We start from the raw sequence: 21,059 nt of genomic DNA, 5'->3' as shown, positions 1-21,059 counted from the left end.
CCACCTCCGACATGTAGTACAGTATAACTAGTGCAGCTCCGTTCGGACAAATGTAATCATGGAGAACAACTGGGACCACAGCGAGCCAGCTTATCATGACCTACGTGAACTAGAGTAAAATATGAGCCGGTCATGTCCAGAACCCTGGGGTTCTTCTGGGTCCCGAAGGCTAGTAAGGAGACAAGGCATAGTCAAAAGGGAGGACGGGGGAAGAAGAGAGTGCAAAGACGGAGAGAGAGGAGGTGGGGGGATGGCGACGGGGAAAAAAAGAAAAATAAAGACAAAAAGGGAGGGGGGGGAATGCCACCCAGGGCAGACATGGCCTACGTAGGTAAACGTTAGATGTTCAGTCGTTTTCTGGGACGGAGGCACTGCTCACCTCCCGAATGTAGTCTCGAGTACCAGTGAAATACCTCCATGTAACACTAAATGCCTCTTCAGTGTTGTGAAGGGTGGCGGTCAATTCTTCCATCCGGAGAATATGATTGACTTTGGAATACCACAGCACCTTGGATGGGGGCTGAGGCTGCCTCCAAAGTGCGGGAATGCAGGCCCGGGCGGCATTCAGGAGTTGCATTGTGAGGGTTTTTTTGTATTTTCGAACAGGCTGTTCGGTCAAGTGTAGAAGGCACGCTACTGGGAACCCAAAAGTTCCTCAAGGTCGGGCATGCCCAGAAAAGGTGTCCCATGGTCCCCATATCTGAATTTCACCTCCAACAAACATCCGGGATCGATCTATCCATTTTATTCAGAAGGTATGGGACTCTATACCAGCGTGAGACTATCTTGTATCTTGATATTGGTTTGCGATGGAAGCTTTATGTACTAAGGTCAGGATCTTCCCTATCTGTTGTGGGGTAAATGTGATGCCTAAGTCCCTCTCCCATTTGTGGATAAATGGTGGGGGTCGACTCCTCCTCCTGACTACTCAATAGGTTGTACAGGAGGGAGAGGGTGTGTCGCACAGGTTCCCTTTTGTGACAGATGGATTCATAGGGTGTCAGGTCTCTAGGAGTGTAGGGGGCCCTTTGTATGGCCAGAAGAAAGTGACAAAGTTTATAAGCACTAAACAAGTCAAGCGGAGGGTCAGAAAGCTCGGCGACAGTTTGCGTGGTCGGGAGCCCTCCCGTGGGCCACACCTCTCCCAGATGCTGTTTCCCCACCACTGTCAACTGTCGCAGTTTCTTGTTGGTAAATCCCGGTGGGAAGTCTGGATTACCTATAACCGGAGTCATTGGTGATGGCAGGGGAGCAATGTGTGTGCAGCGGAACAACCTCCGCACAACAGCCAACCTAGCTCCCACTACGGGGTGACCTCTGAGGTCTTTTGTTTGGGAGGACAGGAGCCACGGGGAGGTCAATAGGGGAATGGATCCATCCTCAATCTCCATCTCCACCCACTGCTTGTGTGGGCCATTACAATGCCAATCAACGACTCTCTCTAGCAGAGTCACTCTGTAGTATTGTCTGAGATCTGGGAGACCCAGACCCCCCTTGTCCTTTGGTCTGGCAAGCAATTGCAAACGGGCTTTGGGCAGTTTGCGCGCCCAAATAAAGTCCCGGAGCAGCACCTGCAGTTGTCTGAAAAAAATTGGGGGTAACCGGATCGGTAATGTCTGGAACATGTATAAGATCCAAGGGAGGGCCATCATTTTGAATGCATTACAGCGCCCGAACCAGGTCAGTGTTAAAGCATGCCAGTTTCCCAAATCAGATTTCAGTCTATCCAGGAGAGGGACAAAATTAAGCAGGTACAATTGCGCTAAATCCGCTGCGATGTTAACGTATAGATTTTTCAGCCCAGTAGAATGGAAAAGAGGTGCGGAGCCTCTTGGCCTCACCATCCGGGACCGATATATTCAATACAGCCGACTTGGCGCAATTGTTTTTATAGTTTGATAGGCTGCCGTGTCGCTGTAGAGACGCAAGTATTTTGGGAAGCAAAATGTGTGGATTGGAGACGGAAAAAATTAGATCGTCAGCGTACGCCGCAATTTTGTGGTGTGCCGAGGGTTTGGATATGCCAGTAATATTCGGGTCATTCCAAACGTGACACATAAGTGGTTCCAGTGTCAGAATTAAAATTAGGGGAGACAGAGACCACCCCTGCCTCGTCCCATTAGTGATGGGGAAAGAGTCCGAGCACCACTCGGTCACCCGTACCGCTGCCGATGGCGTGGAGTAAAGCGACATTACCCAGCTCATCATGTTGGGGCCAAGACCTATATGTTCCAGGGTGGCCTGCATAAAGTGCCAAGGTGACCATCTTGGCGTTTGTCAAGAGGGTTGAAAGTGCCTGAAGAGATTGCCTACGGGCACATCACCCTGAAAGCACCCGATCTCGTTTGATGTTGGAGGCTAATAGAGTCGGGCCTTGTTAGTACCTGGATGGGAGACCGCCTGGGAATACCAGGTGTCGTAGACTTCTTTTTATGTTGTTGGCGTTGACCTGTTTTTTTTTCGCTTATTTCCCCAAGTGACCATCTTGGTGTTTGTCAAGAGGGTTGAGAGTGCCTGAAGAGATTGCCTATGGCCACATCACTCTGAAAGCACCCAATCTCATCTGATCTTGGAGGCTAAGAAGAGTCGGGCCTGGTTAGTACCTGGATGGGAGACCACCTGGGATTACCAGTTATTGTAGGCTTCTTTTTATGTTGTTGGCGTTGATTCGTTTTCTTTTTTTTGCTTGTTTCCCAAGGTGACCATCTTGGCATTTGTCAAGAGGGTTGAGAGTGCCCAAAGAGATCGCTTACAGCAGCATCACCCTGAAAGAGCCCAATCTCGTCTGATCTCGGATGCTAAACAGTGTCGGGCCTGGTTAGTACCTGGATGGGAGACCGCCTGGGAATACCAGGTGCCATAGGCTTCTGTTTTTTTTGTTTTTTTATTTAGTAGTATGCGACATACAATGCAAAGGCAACTTCACAGAATGTGTGATACAAATAGTTACAAACAAATGATCATATTGCATGGATATCAGAGCCAATGGTAAGACGTCTGAGGAGAATAGCACGTGTACAGCTTTGCGGTCATATCAATATGAGATTAAAGCTCCATCTCGTTGGGATCCTCTACCACTTAAAATATTATTGATACTAGCCCTGCTACCCTCGAAGAGTTTAGATATCCATAGATAGGGGAAGAGTATTGTGTAGTAGTCAAATGGGGTCGGAACATACCATTTTCTTTTCCCTTTTTTGAGTTAAGAAGGAGGGAGAAGGGGAAAGAGAAGATTGGGGAAAGAAATGGCAGAAAAGGAAAAGAAGGGGTAAGGGGGTGTCGTGGGTAGAGTGGATAGTGTGGGGTCCCCTCCCAGGGAGCAAGAGACGCCCTCGGCTCACCAGCTCATCAGCTGTCCAACGTTTGGAACAGCGATCTCCAACGATCACCATGAGCTTACTATGTCTCGCGGAGGTATTCTTCCGAAAAGCGAAACTGGGTCCAGTAGAACCATCTGTTCCCATGCTCCTCCGTTTTATCCCTCATTGTGGCAGTCAGGTCTTCCATTCGTTCAATATCATTTACCCTTGTGAACCACTGGGTCACCATTGGAGCAGATTGCTCTTTCCACTGACTTGGGATGCAGGCCCTAGCTGCATTGAGGAGATGTTTAAGTAAGGACTTATGATAACGCTTTCTCGACATAGGAGTTAGATTGAGAAGAACTGCTGCGGGATCATTGGCTAAGGAAATGTCTGTGAACTTGTGGATGAGTCTCAGGACAGGCTGCCAGAATGTTTGTAATTTAGGGCTTTCCCAGAAAATGTGGAGAATGGTGCCATATTTGGTCCACAGCGACAGCAGCGGTCAGATTGACCGGGGAATATTTTGGCCAACACCACCGGTGTACGATACCAGCGTGTGATCAGCTTATATGAGATCTCCTGACATTTACTGCAGAGTGACGACTTATGGGCGAAAAAGAGTATTCTGTCCTTCTGTGGTTTGGAGAATGTAGTTTGTAAGTCCCTTTTCCATTTAGCTAGGAAGGGTGGATCCGTGGAGGATTGTGCGTCTGTCAGGATTTGGTAGGACCTAGAGAGGGAACCACGAACTGGGCCATCATCCAGGCAAAGTTCCTCGAAGGGGTGGAATTGTCTAGAGAAGAACGAATGGTTAGGTAGTGATCCGAGGAAATGGATTAGCTGTCTAGCTCTCCAGCTATCCAATGCAACAGGTACTTGCTCTAGCAGTATGGTCCCCATGGGAATCAAGCCCGTGGGTCCAAGAAATAGGGCTGCTCTCAGAAGCCCTTTCGGGGCTTGCCTGGTAAAGGCCTGGTCAGACAGGCCCAGAGGGAATCTAGGATGTCCAATAATTGGGGTCATAGGAGAAGGGAAGTTAGTCAGGTGGGAAAGGTGAAAAAAACTATCCATCTCGGCGAGCGAGGGGCCAATTAACGGGTGAGTAGTCACACAGGGCTCCAATGGCCTCCCCGCCCAAGGCAGACCAGCCAGTGGAACCCGCGCCATCTCCTGCTCTAGCTTGACCCATAGCTTCAGTTCCCCATGCCGGTGTCTTATCACATATGGTCCCCCATCGGATAGTGTCCGCTGTGTACTGCGCATTCCGAAAATTGCCGAGCATGAACGGCGCCTGCGCACTGAGTCCAGGTTCTATCCCCACTATCCAAGTGGACATAGAGTAAGAATATAAAAGAGCCGAGCGCAGCGAGGCAAAGCCCGAAGAGTGGCGAGTGAAGCTCGCCTGCAAGGGACCCTCTAATATTCACAACCCTATGTCCGCTTGGATGGTGGGGCTACCACCTCCACTCACCGCGCAGGCGCCGTTCAGCTTTGGAGATTTTCCGAAGCTTCGTCTGCTCCGTACTGTGCATGCGCAGTACGGCGCGGACACTATATCATGGCCGGACAGTATATGGCAGAACACCGGCACCAGTCAACCACCGGTGTCATGTGCGTCGCTGTGTAATATAGAGCAGGGTCCGGGAAGCCAATACCTCCCCGCAATTTCGGTCGCAATAGCATTGCCCTACCAATACGCATATGTTTTCCGCGCCAGAGGAACTTGATAAAGATTGAGCGAACCGCATGAAAGAAAGTCTGGGGTATTTTGATAGGTAAGGCTTGTAGTAGATACAGAAGTCGTGGCATCGTGTTCATCTTCAACACATTACAGCGTCCGAACCATGACAGAGCTAGTGGGTCCCATCTTTTAAGGTCCGCTGTAAGCCCATAGGCTTCTTTTTATGTTGTTGGCTTTGACCTGTTTTTTTTGCTTGTTTCTCAAGGCGACCATCTTGGCGTTTGTCAAGAGGGTTGGGCGTGTCTTGAAGAGAACGCTTACGGCCACATCAACCTGAAAGCACCCGATGTCGTCTGATTTCAGAGGCTAAGCAGCGTCAGGCCTGGTTAGTACCTGGATGGGAGACTCCCTGGGAAGACCAGGTGCCATAGAAGGATCTGGTCTGGTTAGTGACTTTTTTTTTTTTTAATTCTTTATTTACGGATTGCAGGTAATACAGAGACAAACTGTAAAAGACATAGATCCCTCAGTTTTCCAGGTTAACAAAAATACATAGTTAATACTTTGTGGGGGACCGGGGGAAACCTAACAACTTATGTCAGCAGCAGCCCCAGCCGTGGCTAGGCCACCACATTATCCCACTCTAATCATCTGGCACCCCAGTGTCTACTTATAAACCAGGGCAGTCCCCGGGGCGATCCTCCTCAAGGCCCAAACTGAGGGGCCTCTAACATCGGTCACCTTCATTCTACTGGTCAAAGAGCTCAGCCGGGACCACCCCGAGGGCCGCCAACCCCTGGCTGGGAAATCGAGGGAACAAAACGAAAAGATCCTTGCAATCACCATGTATTTTAATTATACTTGGGAGTTAGGGGGTAGGGAAAGAGGGGGGAGCAAATGGGCAGGAGAAGGGTATGGGGGTAGAAAGAATGAAAGTTATAGGGGGCTAACAGTGCTACGAGGCAGACAGGGGAGAGAGTGAACCAGGGTGGTATACGAGAAGGGAGAGAAAGAAAGAGGACTCCGATGGGTTCCCACGACCGGACCCTTCCCTCTATACACGTGCCAGAGCCTACAGATAGGATCTGTATGCGTCGGAAAACCTGAACAGGCTCCAAGGCAACCAACGAGCAGTGTGCTCTTCCTCCCTGTCGCCTAACGCTGATGTGAGCTGTTCCATACGGTAGATGTCGCAAACTCTTGCAAACCAGTGAGACACCAGTGGAGCGGCCTGCTGTTTCCACATGCTAGGTATACATGCCCTGGCCCCACTCAGAAGATGTTTTAAGAGAGATTTATGGTACTTATTGCTCGAGAGTGGGGTCAGATTGAGGAAGATCGCAGCTGCGTTGTTCTGGAGATCAATAGCCGTGAGGTCAAAAATGATATTGAGAACCTGTCTCCAGAAATGGGCCAGTTGAGGGCATTCCCAGAAGATATGTAGTAACGTGCCGGCTTGTTCACCGCATCTCCAGCACAAAGGGCTGTGACCGGGAAACATAGCCGCCAGGACAGTGGGGGTCCTGTACCATCGGGTCAAAATTTTATAAGCTATTTCCTGGTATTTACTACATAGGGATGACTTGTGCGCAAAAAGAAGCACGCGGTTCTTCTGGTCTGGCGAGAGCCGGACATGCAGGTCTCGCTCCCATTTTTCCACGAACACCAGGTTACCCTGGGAGAGTTGGTCCAGTAGGATGCGATATGACAGGGAAAGAGACCCTCGGGTCGGTTCCTCTCCTGAGCATACCTCCTCAAACGATGTTAGGGGTCTGCGGAATTCGCCACTGTTTGGCAAAGATTTCAAGAAGTGGGAGAGTTGGGCAAGCTTCCACTGTCCCAGGGCCGTGGTTGCTAACGCCTCGTACATAGTGGAGACCGCTGTCCACGTCCTAGGGCCAAGAAAAGAAGAGGCCCGCACAAGGTCCCGGTCAGGGTCGAGGCGGAAAGACTTTTCCGTCATGCCGGGTTCAAAGCGTGGGTGTCCAATAATAGGAGTCATGGGCGAAGGGAAACTGGGCACGCCCGTCAGGGTAAAATATCTGTCTAGCTCTTGTAACGTTGGCTCAATGAGTGGGTGTGCCCACGTCGCTCCCGACCAGCCCGGTCCACTCCAGGGCAAACCCTCAAGTGGAAATGGTACGGATTCACGCTCCAGACGAACCCACAGCTTATCCTTCAGGTGTCTGCACCAGTCAACTACTCTGTTCATGTGCACCGCCGTATATTACCATGCCGGATCTGGGAGGCCAATCCCTCCCTTGTCTTTTGGTCTGAGCAGTAATGTTCGGCTGAGTCTTGGAGGCCTGCCCTGCCATACGTATCGAATAAAGATGGAGCGCATGGCTTTAAAAAATGATTGGGGGATTTTTATCGGTAAGGCTTGTAATAGATACAAGAGTCTGGGCATTACATTCATTTTGAGCACATTGCATCTCCCAAACCAAGAGGTCGCCAACTTTGACCACCTCTCTAGATCTACGGCAAAATTTTTTAGAAGCGGCTGGAAATTCAATTGGAAAATCAGATGTGGGTCCGGGGGAACCAGCGACGGGAGGTTTGCCGAAGCTAGGTACTCGTCAATGGCCGCTGTGCCGGCCTGGAGGGCGTCTCCTGGGTCCCGGGGGTGCAAGTTATAAAGGGCTTCATAGAAAGATCGGAAACACTCCGCTATCTCCCGTGAATCATGAAGCTTGGCACCCGAAGGGGAGGTTATGGTTGGAATGAAGGACGCGTTGCGTTGGGCACGCAGGGAGTTCGCTAGGGACCTACTACACTTGACTCCATATTCATAATACGTCCTGCGGACCCACATGAGTCTGGTTCTAGCCTGAAAGAGAGAGAAATCTCTGATTTGTTCTCTAAGATCTCTCACCTCCACCTCCAGCGCAGCAGTCGGCTGGGATTTGTGTCGTTGTTCACACGCATGCAACTTGGCAATAAGTTTGGAGAGAGCCTCAGTTTTGGCCACTTTGAGTCTATGACCATGTTTAATAAGAATGCCCTTAATGTAGCATTTATGAGCCGCCCATAACATGAGGGGGTTGGAAACAGAATCACGGTTATGATCAAAGTAACTTTCTAATTCCCTAAGCAGGTCTGCGTGGGTCTCAGGGTCCTTCAGGAGAGACTCGTTCAGTCTCCACCAGGACTGACCACGCGACTCCTGTTGTAGCTTCAGCATCAAAGAAATCGGGGCATGGTCAGACAGGGCTATGTGGCCTATCTGAGCGTCTGTGACCGCCGGGATAGCATTGTGGGCGACTAAAAACATATCTATACGTGAGTAAGAACCACGAGCGGTGGAAAAGAACGTATAGTCCCTATCCTGTGGGTGAAGCGTACGCCACACATCGATCAGTCGGTGGGAGTGTAGCAGGTCTCTTATGTGTGAACGCGTTCTCGCAGAAATCGCAAAGGTGCCCGATGATGAGTCTCTGCGGGGGTCCAAGGTGAGGTTAAAGTCCCCCCCAATGATCAAAGTACCCTCCGAGAATGCAGCCAGGGCATCCAAGGATGCTTCTAAGGCCGGCAGCTGGTCCACATTCGGCATGTATAGGTTGGCAAGAGTAAAAGTTTGCGAGTGGAGAGTTCCCTTAATGAAGAGATATCTCCCTTCACTATCGGCTTGGACAGCTAACAGGCGCCACGGCAAGTTTTTAGCAAGAAGAACACACACTCCTCTCGATTTGGAAGTAGGGGACGTGCTGTGGTGGGCCAGGGGGAAGTGCTTACTATAAAGCCGTGGTATTTGGTCTGTCCTGAAATGGGTCTCCTGGAGGAAAACTATTTGGGGCTTCATCCGCCACAATTCTGTTAGGCAGCTGGACCTTTTTTCAGGTACATTCAGCCCTTTCACATTACAGGAAACCAGCTTCAGGGCCATGACGGCAGTGGTACCCGGCCGGCGGTCCCCACCAGAGTCAGTAGTAGATATAGAGTTCAAGCACAGAGGAAGAGGAGGAGAAAAAGGAAAAGCAGTAACGAAGCGGAGAAGGTCCGGAGTTAGTAGGGAGGAGGAGGGTAGGAGGGGTGGGGATAGATCGGGGAATTGCTAAAGCTCCTATCGGAGAGAACCTGCCGGTTAGGGCAGAGGGGCCTAGTGGGGGAAGAGGTAAGGCACTGCAGAGGGAGGAACTCGTCGGTGCAGTACCCCTCCAGCATCCCATGGTCCATGCAGTCGCAATCGGGCGTGCACGGAGCTTCTTTGGCATCTTAACTACGACATCAAACGCATTATAGAACATCACTGCAGCAGGTATCGGGCAGTTAACAACAGTAGAACAGTGCATAATTAGACCAACATATTAAACTTTTCAACACAGAGTATAGATAACTTTATACCACCCAGGCACCCACCCCTCCCCCCCCCCCCCAGAAAAAAAAAAAAAGGAAAAAAAGGGGGGGGGGGAGGAGGAGAGGGGGAGGGAGCAGGAACGCTGCCCAGGGGCACCCGGGGGCACCACCAGGCAGTCCAAAAACACAAAGAGCGCCGAGACTAGGGCACCTGTAGATAAACAGTAACGAGAATGGTGAACAGTACCGCCAATAACTCAGGGCTTCGTCCAGGAAGCGCAGTGTCCAACTCTGTTCTTCCAATGTCCTTCCTCTCCCCTAGCTGGGGCGCTGGGAACAATGGCCCGTGGCATGGTAAACAACACAAAGCTGGATACTCCAGCCGTCTATGTTGGTAGAGAAAAAGAAAACAAAAAAAAAAGGGTATAACACAGGAATAACGGAAAATTACTGTACTCTCTCAGGGTTCACGATCTTGAGGGGCCTGCGATCTCTGATGTTGGGATCGACGGTGGCGTCTCACTCTCTGTTGCCTGGTTGAGGGGTTGTTCGTCGGGGCCACTGCTCCCTGGGGGACAACAGGAGCCAACCAGTCGGGGACCTGAACCGAGGGCAGGCCCAAAGCCTCCAGAAAGGACGGGACCTCCGAAGGGTGTCGTAGCGCAAGGGGCCTCCCATTTTTGCGCACTATAAGGTGAAACGGATGGCCCCACTTGTATGGAATCCTCCGTTCAGTTAGGTGTTCCAGAAGGGGTCGCAGACAGCGTCTCATCTGGAGGGTCTTGCGGGATACATCTGGCAGACCGCATAAAACGTCACGTGGCCGGTTCTCTGTGGGGCTCCTGGGGCCCAGGGTCCTGTGGACTCTATCAATGGCTATTACTGTGTCAGCAGCGCGGTCCAGACAGGCGTTAAATATAGCTGTAACTGTGGCTTTGAGGTCTGCCTGGCCAGCGGCTTCGGGCAAGTCTCTGATCCTGATGTTGCGTCTGCGGTTGCGATTCTCAAGGTCATCCACTAGGAGTTGCAACTGTGTGACTCTTTCAGCAAGGGTATCATGTGCGGCTTGCAGGCCAGAAACATCAGTGGTCAGGGAGGTCACATCCGATGCCAGGGTGGTCACCCGCTCGTTCGTAGCCGACACGTCACGTTTGACCCCTGCGATTTCATGTCGCAGGGTCGTTTCAATCCTGGCTGCCATACAGCTAAAGTCTGCTTTAGTGGGAAGGTTTTGGAGTAAAGCTAGGATGGCCTTGTCCCCCAATAATGCCGGTGCTGGTGGCAGCGGTGGGTCCCCCTGTGTGTCTGAGGTAAGAGCAGCCTGGCCATTCGGTCCTGGGATGAGGCTTCCACTGCGGGAGGGTCTCTGGGACAGTTGGGAGTTGTGAGGGAACCAGGGTGGCAGGCCGCTATGGTCCGGGCTGTCAAGCGAGGCCATGGACAGTGAGCGGGGGAGACACGGGGACAAGTCACTAGGCGGGGAGAACGGGGGCATGTTGTGTCCCTGCATAGCAGTCTGCTCACCTTCCCTCTGTACCGCGTGTCCTGGAGCGCCGGAGGCCGCGGGCGCCATCTTGGCTGGATCCGGCGTGGAGGCCGGAGGCTGCAGCGGGACCAAGTACCTGTCCATGGCAGCAGCGGCGGACCCCGCTCGGCTGGCTGTGTTCCGCCGAAGCGCGGGGATGTCGGCGATGCCGAAATATGCGACCAGACTGTGGTAAAGGGGTGTGGAGGGGTCACGGACCGGGAGCTCCGGAAAAGAGCGTCCTCACTCCTTCATGCCTAGGTCACGCCCACCCTGGTTAGTGTCTTGATTGGGAGATCGCCTGGGAATACTGGATGCCGTAGGCTTCTTTTTATGTTGTTGGCTTTGACCTGTTTTTTTTAGCTTGTTTCCCAAGGTGACCATCTTGGCCTTTGTCAAGAGGCTTCAGAGTGCCCAAAGAGAGTGCCTACGGCCAAATCACCTATATAGTATCTTATATATAATAACTAAAAATATTATTTATTATTATAGATATAGATATATAGTATAGTGATTTGGCCGTAGGCACTCTCTTTGGGCACTCTGAAGCCTCTTGACAAGGCCAAGATGGGTTGAGAGTGCCTGAAGAGATTGCCCATGGATACATCACTCTGAAAGCACCCAATCTCGTCTGATCTTGGAGGCTAAGAAGAGTCGGGCCTGGTTAGTACCTGGATGGGAGACCACCTGGGAATACCAGTTATTGTAGGCTTCTTTTTATGTTGTTGGCGTTGATTCGTTTTTTTTTTTTTTGCTTGTTTCCCAAGGTGACCATCTTGGCATTTGACAAGAGGGTTGAGAGTGCCCAAAGAGATCACTTACAGCAGCATCACCCTGAAAGAGCCCTATCTCTTCTCTTCTCTGAGGCTAAGAAGGGTTGGGCCTAGTGGGTACCTGGATGGGAGATGGCGTTGGAATACCAGGTGCCGTATTCTTCTTTTTATGTTGTTGAAATTGACCTGTTTTTTTTCGCTTGTGTCTCAAGGTGACTATCTTGGCATTTGTCAAGAGGGTTGAGAATGCCCAAAGAGATTGCCTATGGGCACATAACCCTGAAAGCGCCCGATCTCCTCTGATCTCAGAAGGTAAACAGGGTTGGGCCTTGCTAGTACCTGGATTGGAGACCACCTGGGAATACTAGGTGCTGTAGGCTTCCTTTTATGTTGTTGGCCTTGACCTGTTTTTTTTTCCACTTGTTTCCCAAGGTGACCATCTTGGCTTTTGTCAAGAGGGTTGAAAGTGCCTGAAGAGATTGCCTACGGGCACATCACCCTGAAAGCACCCGATCTCGTTTGATGTTGGAGCCTAAGAAGAGTCGAGCCTTGTTAGTACCTGGATGGGAAACCGCCTGGGAATACCAGGTGTCGTAGACTTCTTTTTATGTTGTTGGCGTTGACCTGTTTTTTTTTCGCTTGTTTCCCAAAGTGACCATCTTGGTGTTTGTCAAGAGGGTTGAGAGTGCCTGAAGAGTTTGCCTATGGCCACATCACTCTGAAAGCACCCAATCTCGTCTGATCTTGGAGGCTAAGAAGAGTCGGGCCTGGTTAGTACCTGGATGGGAGACCACCAGGGAATACCAGTTATTGTAGGCTTCTTTTTATGTTGTTGGCGTTGATTCGTTTTTTTTTTTTTGCTTGTTTCCCAAGGTGACCATCTTGGCATTTGTCAAGAGGGTTGAGAGTGCCCAAAGAGATCGCTTACAGCATCATCACCCTGAAAGAGTCCTATCTCTTCTCTTCTCTGAGGCTAAGAAGGGTTGGGCCTAGTTAGTACCTGGATGGGAGATGGCGTTGGAATACCAGGTGCCGTATTCTTCTTTTTATGTTGTTGACATTGACCTGTTTTTTATCGCTTGTATCTCAAGGTGACTATCTTGGCATTTGTCAAGAGGGTTGAGAATGCCCAAAGAGATTGCCTATGGGCACATAACCCTGAAAGCACCCGATCTCCTCTGATCTCAGAAGCTAAACAGGGTTGGGCCTTGCTAGTACCTGGATTGGAGACCACCTGGGAATACTAGGTGCTGTAGGCTTCTTTTTATGTTGTTGGCCTTGACCTGTTTTTTTTTTCACTTGTTTCCCAAGGTGACCATCTTGGCGTATGTCAAGAGGGTTGAGAGTGCCCGAAGAGATTACCTATGGCCCCATCACCCTGAAAGCACCCAATCTCGTCTGATCTCGGATGCTAAACAGTACGCTAAACAGTACCTGGATGGGAGACTGCCTGGGAATACCAGGTGCCATAGGCTTCTTTTTTTTTTTTTTTTTTATTTAGTAGTATGCAACATACAATGCAAAGGCAACTTCACAGAATGTGTGATACAAATAGTTACAAACAAACGATCATATTGCATGGATATCAGAGCCAATGGTAAGAAGTCAGAGGAGAATAGCATGTGTACAGCTTTGCGGTCATATCAAGATGAGATTAAAGCTCCATCTCGTTGGGATCCTCTACCACTTAAAATATTATTGATACTAGCCCTGCTATCCTCGAAGAGTTTAGATATCCATAGATAGGGGAAGAGTATTGTGTAGTAGTCAAATGGGGTCGGAACATACCATTTTCTTTTCCCTTTTTTGAGTTAAGAAGGGAAATAGTAGAACTGAAAGGAGGGAGAAGGGGAAAGAGAAGATTGGGGAAGGAAATGGCAGAAAAGGAAAAGAAGGGGTAAGGGGGTGTCCCCTCCCAGGGAGCAAGAGACACCCTCGGCTCACCAGCTCATCAGCTGTCCAACGTTTGGAACAGCGATCTCCAACGATCACCATGAGCTTACTATGTCTCGCGGAGGTATTCTTCCGAAAAGCGAAACTGGGTCCAGTAGAACCATCTGTTCCCATGCTCCTCCGTTTTATCCCTCATTGTGGCAGTCAGGTCTTCCATTCGTTCAATATCATTTACCCTTGCGAACCACTGGGTCACCATTGGAGCAGATTGCTCTTTCCACTGACTTGGGATACAGGCCCTAGCTGCATTGAGGAGATGTTTAAGTAAGGACCTATGATAACGCTTTCTCGACATAGGAGTTAGATTGAGAAGAACTGCTGTGGGATCATTGGCTAAGGAAATGTCTGTGAACTTGTGGATGAGTCTCAGGACAGGCTGCCAGAATGTTTGTAATTTAGGGCATTCCCAGAAAATGTGGAGAATGGTGCCAGCCTGTTGCCCACAGCGACAGCAGCGGTCAGATTGACCGGGGAATATTTTGGCCAACACCACCGGTGTACGATACCAGCGTGTGATCAGCTTATATGAGATCTCCTGATATTTACTGCAGAGTGACGACTTATGGGCGAAAAAGAGTATTCTGTCCTTCTGTGGTTTGGAGAATGTAGTTTGTCAGTCCCTTTTCCATTTAGCTAGGAAGGGTGGATCCGTGGAGGATTGTGCATCTGTCAGGATTTGGTAGGACCTAGAGAGGAAACCACGAACTGGGCCATCATCCAGGCAAAGTTCCTCGAAGGGGTGGAATTGTCTAGAGAAGAACGAATGGTTAGGTAGTGATCCGAGGAAATGGATTAGCTGTCTAGCTCTCCAGCTATCCAATGCAACAGGTACTTGCTCTAGCAGTATGGTTCCCATGGGAATCAAGCCCGTGGGTCCAAGAAATAGGGCTGCTCTCAGAAGCCCTTTCGGGGCTTGCCTGGTAAAGGCCTGGTCAGACAGGCCCGGAGGGAATCTAGGATGTCCAATAATTGGGGTCATAGGAGAAGGGAAGTTAGTCAGGTGGGAAAGGTGAAAAAAACTATCCATCTCGGCGAGCGAGGGGCCAATTAACGGGTGAGTAGTCACACAGGGCTCCAATGGCCTCCCCGCCCAAGGCAGACCAGTCAGTGGAACCCGCACCATCTCCTGCTCTAGCTTGACCCTTAGCTTCAGTTCCCCATGCCGGTGTCTTATCACATATGGTCCCCCATCGGATAGTGTCCGCTGTGTGCTGCGCATGCGCAGTACACAGCAACACAGATTCCGAAAATTGCCGAGCATGAACGGCGCCTGCGCACTGAGTCCAGGTTCTATCCCCACTATCCAAGTGGACATAGAGTAAGAATATAAAAGAGCCGAGCGCAGTGAGGCCGAGCCCGAAGCGTGGCGAGCGAAGCTCGCCTGCGAGGGGCCCTCTAATATTCACAACCCTATGTCCGCTTGGATGGTGGGGCTACCGTTCGGCTTCGGAGATTTTCCGAAGCTTCGTCTGCTCCGTACTGGGCATGCGCAGTACGGTGCAGACACTATATCATGGCCGGACAGTATATGGCAGAACACCAGCACCAGTCAACCACCGGTGTCATGTGCGTCGCTGTGTAATATAGAGCAGGGTCCGGGAAGCCAATACCTCCCCGCAATTTCGGTCGCAACAGCATTGCCCTACCAATACGCATATGTTTTCCGCGCCAGAGGAACTTGATAAAGATTGAGCGAACCGCATGAAAGAAAGTCTGGGGTATTTTGATAGGTAAGGCTTGTAGTAGATACAGATGTCGTGGCATTGCGTTCATATTACAGCGTCCGAACCATGACAGAGCTAGTGGGTCCCATCTCTTAGGGTCCGCTGTAAGCCCATAGGCTTCTTTTTATGTTGTTGGCTTTGACCTGTTTTTTTTGCTTGTTTCTCAAGGCGACCATCTTGGCGTTTGTCAAGAGGGTTGGGCGTGTCTTGAAGAGAATGCTTACGGCCACATCAACCTGAAAGCACCCGATCTTGTCTGATTTCAGAGGCTAAGCAGCGTCAGGCCTGGTTTGTACCTGGATGGGAGACTGCCTGGGAAGACCAGGTGCCATAGAAGGATCTGGTCTGGTTAGTGTCTTGATTGGGAGATCGCCTGGGAATACTGGATGCCGTAGGCTTCTTTTTATGTTGTTGGCTTTGACCTGTTTTTTTTAACTTGTTTCCCAAGGTGACCATCTTGGCCTTTGTCAAGAGGCTTCAGAGTGCCCAAAGAGAGTGCCTACGGCCAAATCACCCTGAAAGAGTCCAATCTCATCTGATCTCTGAGGCTAAGCAGCAATGGGCCTGGTTAGTACCTGGATGGGAGACAGCTTGGGAATACCAGGTGCCGTAGGCTTCTCATTATGTTGTCGGCGTTGACCTGTTTTATTTTCCCTTGTTTCCCAAGGTGACCATCTTGGCATGTGTCCAGAGGGTTGAGAGTGCACAAAGAAATTGCCTACGAGCACAACACCCTGAAAGCGCCCAATCTCGTTTGGTCTCAGAGGCTAAGCAGGGTTGGGCCTGGTTTGTACCTGGATGGGAGACCGCCTGGGTTTTCCAGATGCCGCAGGCTTATTTTTATGTTGTTGGTGTTGACCTGTTTTTTTCGCTTGTTTCCCAAAGTGATCATCTTGGCATTTGTCAAGAGGGTTGAGAGTGCCTAAAGAGATCGCTTACAGCCGCATCACCCTGAAAGCACCCTATCTCTTCTGATCTCAGAGGCTAAGAAGGGTTGGGCCTAGTTAGTACTTGAATGGGAGACGGCCTTGGAATACTAGGTGCCGTAGTCTTCTTTCTATGTTGTTGGCGTTGACCTGTTTTTTTTCGCTTGTTTCCCAGGGTGACTATCTTGGCATTTTTCAAGAGGGATGAGAGTGCCCAAAGAGATTGCCTATGGGCACATCACCCTGAAAGCGCCCAATCTCCGCTGATCTCAGAGGCTAGAAAGGGTCGCGCCTTGTTAATATCTGGATGGGAGACCGTCTGGAAATACTAGGTGCGGTAGGCTTCTTTTTATGTTGTTGGCGTTGACTTGTTTTTTTTTGTTTGTTTCCCAAGGTGACCATCTTGGCGTTTGTCAAGAGGGTTGAGCGTGCCTGAAAAAATCTACTATGGCTGCATCACCCTGAAAGAGCCAAATCTCATTTGATCTCAGAGGCTAAGCAGGGTTGGGACTTGGTTAGTACCTGGATGGGAGAACGCCTGGGATTTTTCGATGCCATAGGCTTTTTTTAAGTTGTTGGCATTGACTTATTTTTTTTTGTTTTGTTTTATTCTTTTATTAAGTATAAGTAGAACAACATAAATATAACAGTCAACCATACAGCATGACCCAGGGTCACAATTACATGGTAACAAAAAATAGGCAGCCAGATAACTCTGGGTTCTCAGAGGGGAGTCCTAGAGTTTCATGCAGAAAAGAGAGAAACCCCACCTCGGACATGTAGTACAGTATAACTAATGCAGCCCTGTTCGGACAAATGTAATCATGGAGAGCAACTGGGACCACAGCGAGCCAGCTTATCATGACCTATGTGAACCAGAGTAAAATATGAGCCGGTCGTGTCCAGAACCCTGGGGCTCTTCTGGGTCCCAAAGGCTAGTAAGGAGACAAGGCATAGTCAAAAGGGAGGACGGGGGAAGAAGAGAGTGCAAAGACGGAGAGAGAGGAGGGGGGGGGTGGCGGCGGGGAAAAATAGAAAAATAAAGACAAAAAGGGAGGGGGGGGGGGATGCCACCCAGGGCAGACATGGCCTACGTAGGTAAACGTTAGATGTTCAGTCTTTTTCTGGGACAGGGGCGCTGCTCACCTCCCGAATGTAGTCTCAAGTACCAGAAAAATACCTCCAGGGCCTCCATGTAACACTAAATGCCTCTTCAGTGTTGTGAAGGGTGGCGGTCAATTCTTCCATCCGGAGAATATGATTGACTTTGGAATACCACAGCACCTTGGATGGGGGGCTGAGGCTGCCTCCACAGTGTGGGAATGCAGGCCCGGGCGGCATTCAGTAGTTGCATCGGGAGTGTTTTTTTGTATTTTCGAACAGGCTGTTCGGTCAAGTGTAGAAGGCACGCTGCTGGGTTGTCTGCGATATCTACATTTCTGAGAGTTTTTATCGTCTCGGTCACCTCCACCCAAAAGTTCCTCAAGGCCGGGCATGCCCAGAAAATGTGTCCCATGGTCCCCGTATCTGAATTGCACCTCCAACAAACATCCGGGATCGATCTATTCATTTTATTCAGAAGGTATGGGACTCTATACCAGCGTGAGACTATCTTGTATCCTGATTCTTGATATTGGTTTGCGATGGAAGCTTTATGTACTAATGTCAGGATCTTTCCTATCTGTTGTGGGGTAAATGTGATGCCAAAGTCCCTCTCCCATTTGTGGATAAATGGTGGGGGTCGACTCCTCCTCCTGACTACTTAATAGGTTGTACAGGAGGGAGAGGGTGTGTCGCACAGGTTCCTTTTTGTGACAGATGGATTCATAGGGCGTCAGGTCTCTAGGAGTGTAGGGGGCCCTTTGTATGGCCAGAAGAAAGTGATGAAGTTGATAAGCACTAAACAAGTCAAGCAGAGGGTCAGAAAGCTTGGCGACAGTTTGCGTGGTCGGAAGCCCTCCCGAGGGCCACACCTCTCCCAGACGCTGTTTCCCCACCACTGTCAACTGTTGCAGTTTCTTGTTGGTAAATCCCGGTGGGAAGTCTGGATTACCTATAACCGGAGTCATTGGTGACGGCAGGGGAGCAATGTGTGTGCAGCGTAACAACCTCCGCACAAAAGCCAACGTAGCTCCCACTACGGGGTGACCTCTGAGGTCTTTTGGTAGGGAGGACAGGAGCCACGGGGAGGTCAATAGGGGAATGGATCCATCCTCAATCTCCATCTCCACCCACTGCTTGTGTGGGCCATTACAATGCCAATCAACGACTCTCGCTAGCAGAGTCACTCTGTAGTATTGTCTCAGATCTGGGAGACCCAGACCCCCCTTGTCCTTTGGTCTGGCAAGCAATTGCAAACGAGCTCTGGGCGGTTTGCGCGGCCAAATAAAGTCCCGGAGCAGCACCTGCAGTTGTCTGAAAAAAATTGGGGGTAACCGGATCGGTAATGTCTGGAACAAGTATAAAATCCGCGGGAGGGCCGTCATTTTGAATGCATTACAGCGCCTGAACCAGGTCAGTGTTAAAGCATGCCAGTTTCCCAAATCAGATTTCAGTCTATTCAGGAGAGGGACAAAATTAAGCGGGTACAATTGCGCCAAATCCGCTGCGATGTCAACGCCCAGGTAACGTATAGATTTTTCAGCTCAGTAGAATGGAAAAGCGGAGCGTAGCCTCTTGGCCTCACCATCCGGGACCGATATATTCAATACAGACAAAGGTGCAATTGATTTTATAGTTTGATAGGCTGCCATATCGCTGGAGAGTCGCGAGTATATTGGGAAGCGATATGTGTGGATTGAAGACGAAAGAAATTAGATCGTCAGCGTACGCCGCAATTTTGTGGTGTGCCGAGGGTTTGGATATGCCAGTAATATTCGGGTCATTCCGAACGTGACACATAAGTGGTTCCAGTGTCAGAATAAAAATTAGGGGAGACAGAGGGCACCCCTGCCTCGTCCCATTAGTGATGGGGAAAGAGTCCGAGCACTCTGAAAGCACCCAATCTCGTCTGATCTTGGAGGCTAAGAAGAGTCAGGCCTGGTTAGTACCTGGATGGGAGACCACCTGGGAATACCAGTTATTGTAGGCTTCTTTTTATGTTGTTGGCCTTGATTCGTTTTTGTTTTTTTTCGCTTGTTTCCCAAGGTGACCATCTGGGCATTTGTCAAGAGGGTTGAGAGTGCCCAAAGAGTTCGCTTACAGCAGCATCACCCTGAAAGAGCCCTATCTCTTCTCATCTCTGAGGCTAAGAAGGGTTGGGCCTATTTAGTCCCTGGATGGGAGATGGCTTTGGAATACCAGGTGCCGTAGTCTTCTTTTTATGTTGTTGACATTGACCTGTTTTTTTTTCGCTTGTTTCCCAAGGTGACTATCTTGGCATTTGTCAAGAGGGTTGAGAGTGCCCAAAGAGATTGCCTATGGGCACATAAGCCTGAAAGCGCCCGATCTCCTCTGATCTCAGAGGCTAAACAGGGTCGGGCCTTGCTAGTACCTGGATTGGAGACCAACTGGGAATACTAGGTGCTGGAGGCTTATTTTTATGTTGTTGGCGTTGACTTGTTTTTTTTTGTTTTTGTTTACCAAGGTGACCATCTTGGTGTTTGTCAAGAGGGTTGAGAGTGCTTGAAGAGCTCGCCTATGGCCACATAACCCTGAAAGCACCAGATCTCGTCTGATCTCAGAGACTAAACAGGGTCGGGCCTTGTTAATACCTGGATGGGAGACCACCTGGGAATACTAGGTGCTGTAGACTTCTTCTCATGTTGTTGGCGTTGACTTGATTTTTTTGTTTGTTTCCCAAGGTGACCATATTGGCGTTAGTCAAGGTTGAGAGTGCCTGAAGAAATCTCCTACGGCCACACCACCCTGAAAGAGCCCAATCTCATCTGATCTCAGAGGCTAAGCAGGGTTGGGACCAGTTTAGTACCTGGATGGGAGACCGCCTGGGATTTCCAGATGCCGTAGGCTTCTTTTTATGTTGTGGCCATTGACCTATTTTTTTCTGCTTGTTTCCAAGGTGACCATCTTGGTGTTTGTCAAGAGAGTTGAGAGTGCCTGAAGATATTGGCTATGGCCACATCACCCTGAATCTGTTCCATCTCATCTGATCTTGGAGGCTAAGCAGGGTCCGGCCTGGTTAATGCCTGGATGGGAGACCGCCTGGGAATACCAGGTGTCGTAGGCTTCTTTTTTTTTTCAAATATAATTTTTTCTCCAAATAGGGGAAGACGGTCCCCCGAGTACATAATGCAACAGAGAAATACAGAGCAAAAAGCAGCTGAACAATACTTGATACAGGTATATTCGCAACTGTGAGTCTGCCTTCCATCAATCACAATGATTCGAGGCACGGATAAAGTACTGTACCAAGATCCAGGGTCACACAAACCCCAGGTCCCTCCGGCATAATCCATCCAGAGGGGGGTGTGGGGCCGTCATTCCCAATTTTCCACTCTTTCCAAAAGAGAGAGGGGGTGGAGGGGGTGAGAGATAGGGGAGGAAGGCCGAAAAGAGAAGGGTTGAAACATCAGAAAAGGAGAAGAGGGGACGAGACACGATGGCAGCCACTGTCCAAGGGGCCAGTCAAGGAAAGCTCAGAGCACTAAGGCGATAGCAGGCGACATCCTTCCAGTGAGAATATAAAGGTATTCCAGATGTCTCAGGTTTGTTTAAAAAATTCTTGTTTACCTTGTGATGTGAGGATCAAGTCCTCCATTTTTTTTAATGTCCTCTATTTTCCTAAGCCAGTGAGTAATGAAAGGGGGGGAACATTTTTTCCAATAGAGAGGGATGCAGGATTTTGCCGCATTTATCACATGCCGTAAAATAGATTTTTTTGTACTTCTTAATGGGAATCTGTGAATGGTGCAAGAGA

The 21,059-nt window shown here is 49.8% G+C and overlaps 9 pseudogenes; all 9 read left to right on the top strand.

The window, feature by feature from the left end:
• The first annotated feature begins 2,525 nt into the window (after positions 1-2,525).
• LOC143957266 (5S ribosomal RNA) lies at positions 2,526-2,644 on the top strand (annotated as a pseudogene).
• A 103-nt stretch (positions 2,645-2,747) lies between these two features.
• LOC143957494 (5S ribosomal RNA) lies at positions 2,748-2,866 on the top strand (annotated as a pseudogene).
• Positions 2,867-11,400: 8,534 nt separating this feature from the next.
• On the top strand, positions 11,401-11,519 carry LOC143957312 (5S ribosomal RNA; annotated as a pseudogene).
• A 322-nt stretch (positions 11,520-11,841) lies between these two features.
• Positions 11,842-11,960, top strand: LOC143957482 (5S ribosomal RNA; annotated as a pseudogene).
• Positions 11,961-12,280: 320 nt separating this feature from the next.
• LOC143957233 (5S ribosomal RNA) lies at positions 12,281-12,399 on the top strand (annotated as a pseudogene).
• A 321-nt stretch (positions 12,400-12,720) lies between these two features.
• On the top strand, positions 12,721-12,839 carry LOC143957326 (5S ribosomal RNA; annotated as a pseudogene).
• Positions 12,840-15,754: 2,915 nt separating this feature from the next.
• LOC143957584 (5S ribosomal RNA) lies at positions 15,755-15,873 on the top strand (annotated as a pseudogene).
• Positions 15,874-19,818: 3,945 nt separating this feature from the next.
• LOC143957421 (5S ribosomal RNA) lies at positions 19,819-19,937 on the top strand (annotated as a pseudogene).
• A 95-nt stretch (positions 19,938-20,032) lies between these two features.
• LOC143957457 (5S ribosomal RNA) lies at positions 20,033-20,152 on the top strand (annotated as a pseudogene).
• The last annotated feature ends 907 nt before the right edge of the window (positions 20,153-21,059 follow it).

Source organism: Lithobates pipiens, unplaced genomic scaffold (assembly GCF_037356315.1).
Source record: "Lithobates pipiens isolate NorthernLeopardFrog02 unplaced genomic scaffold, aLitPip1_a1.2 Scaffold_52, whole genome shotgun sequence".
Lineage (NCBI taxonomy): Eukaryota > Metazoa > Chordata > Amphibia > Anura > Ranidae > Lithobates > Lithobates pipiens.
Note: the sequence above shows the minus strand (reverse complement) of the source record. Positions and strands in the feature narration are given on the sequence as shown.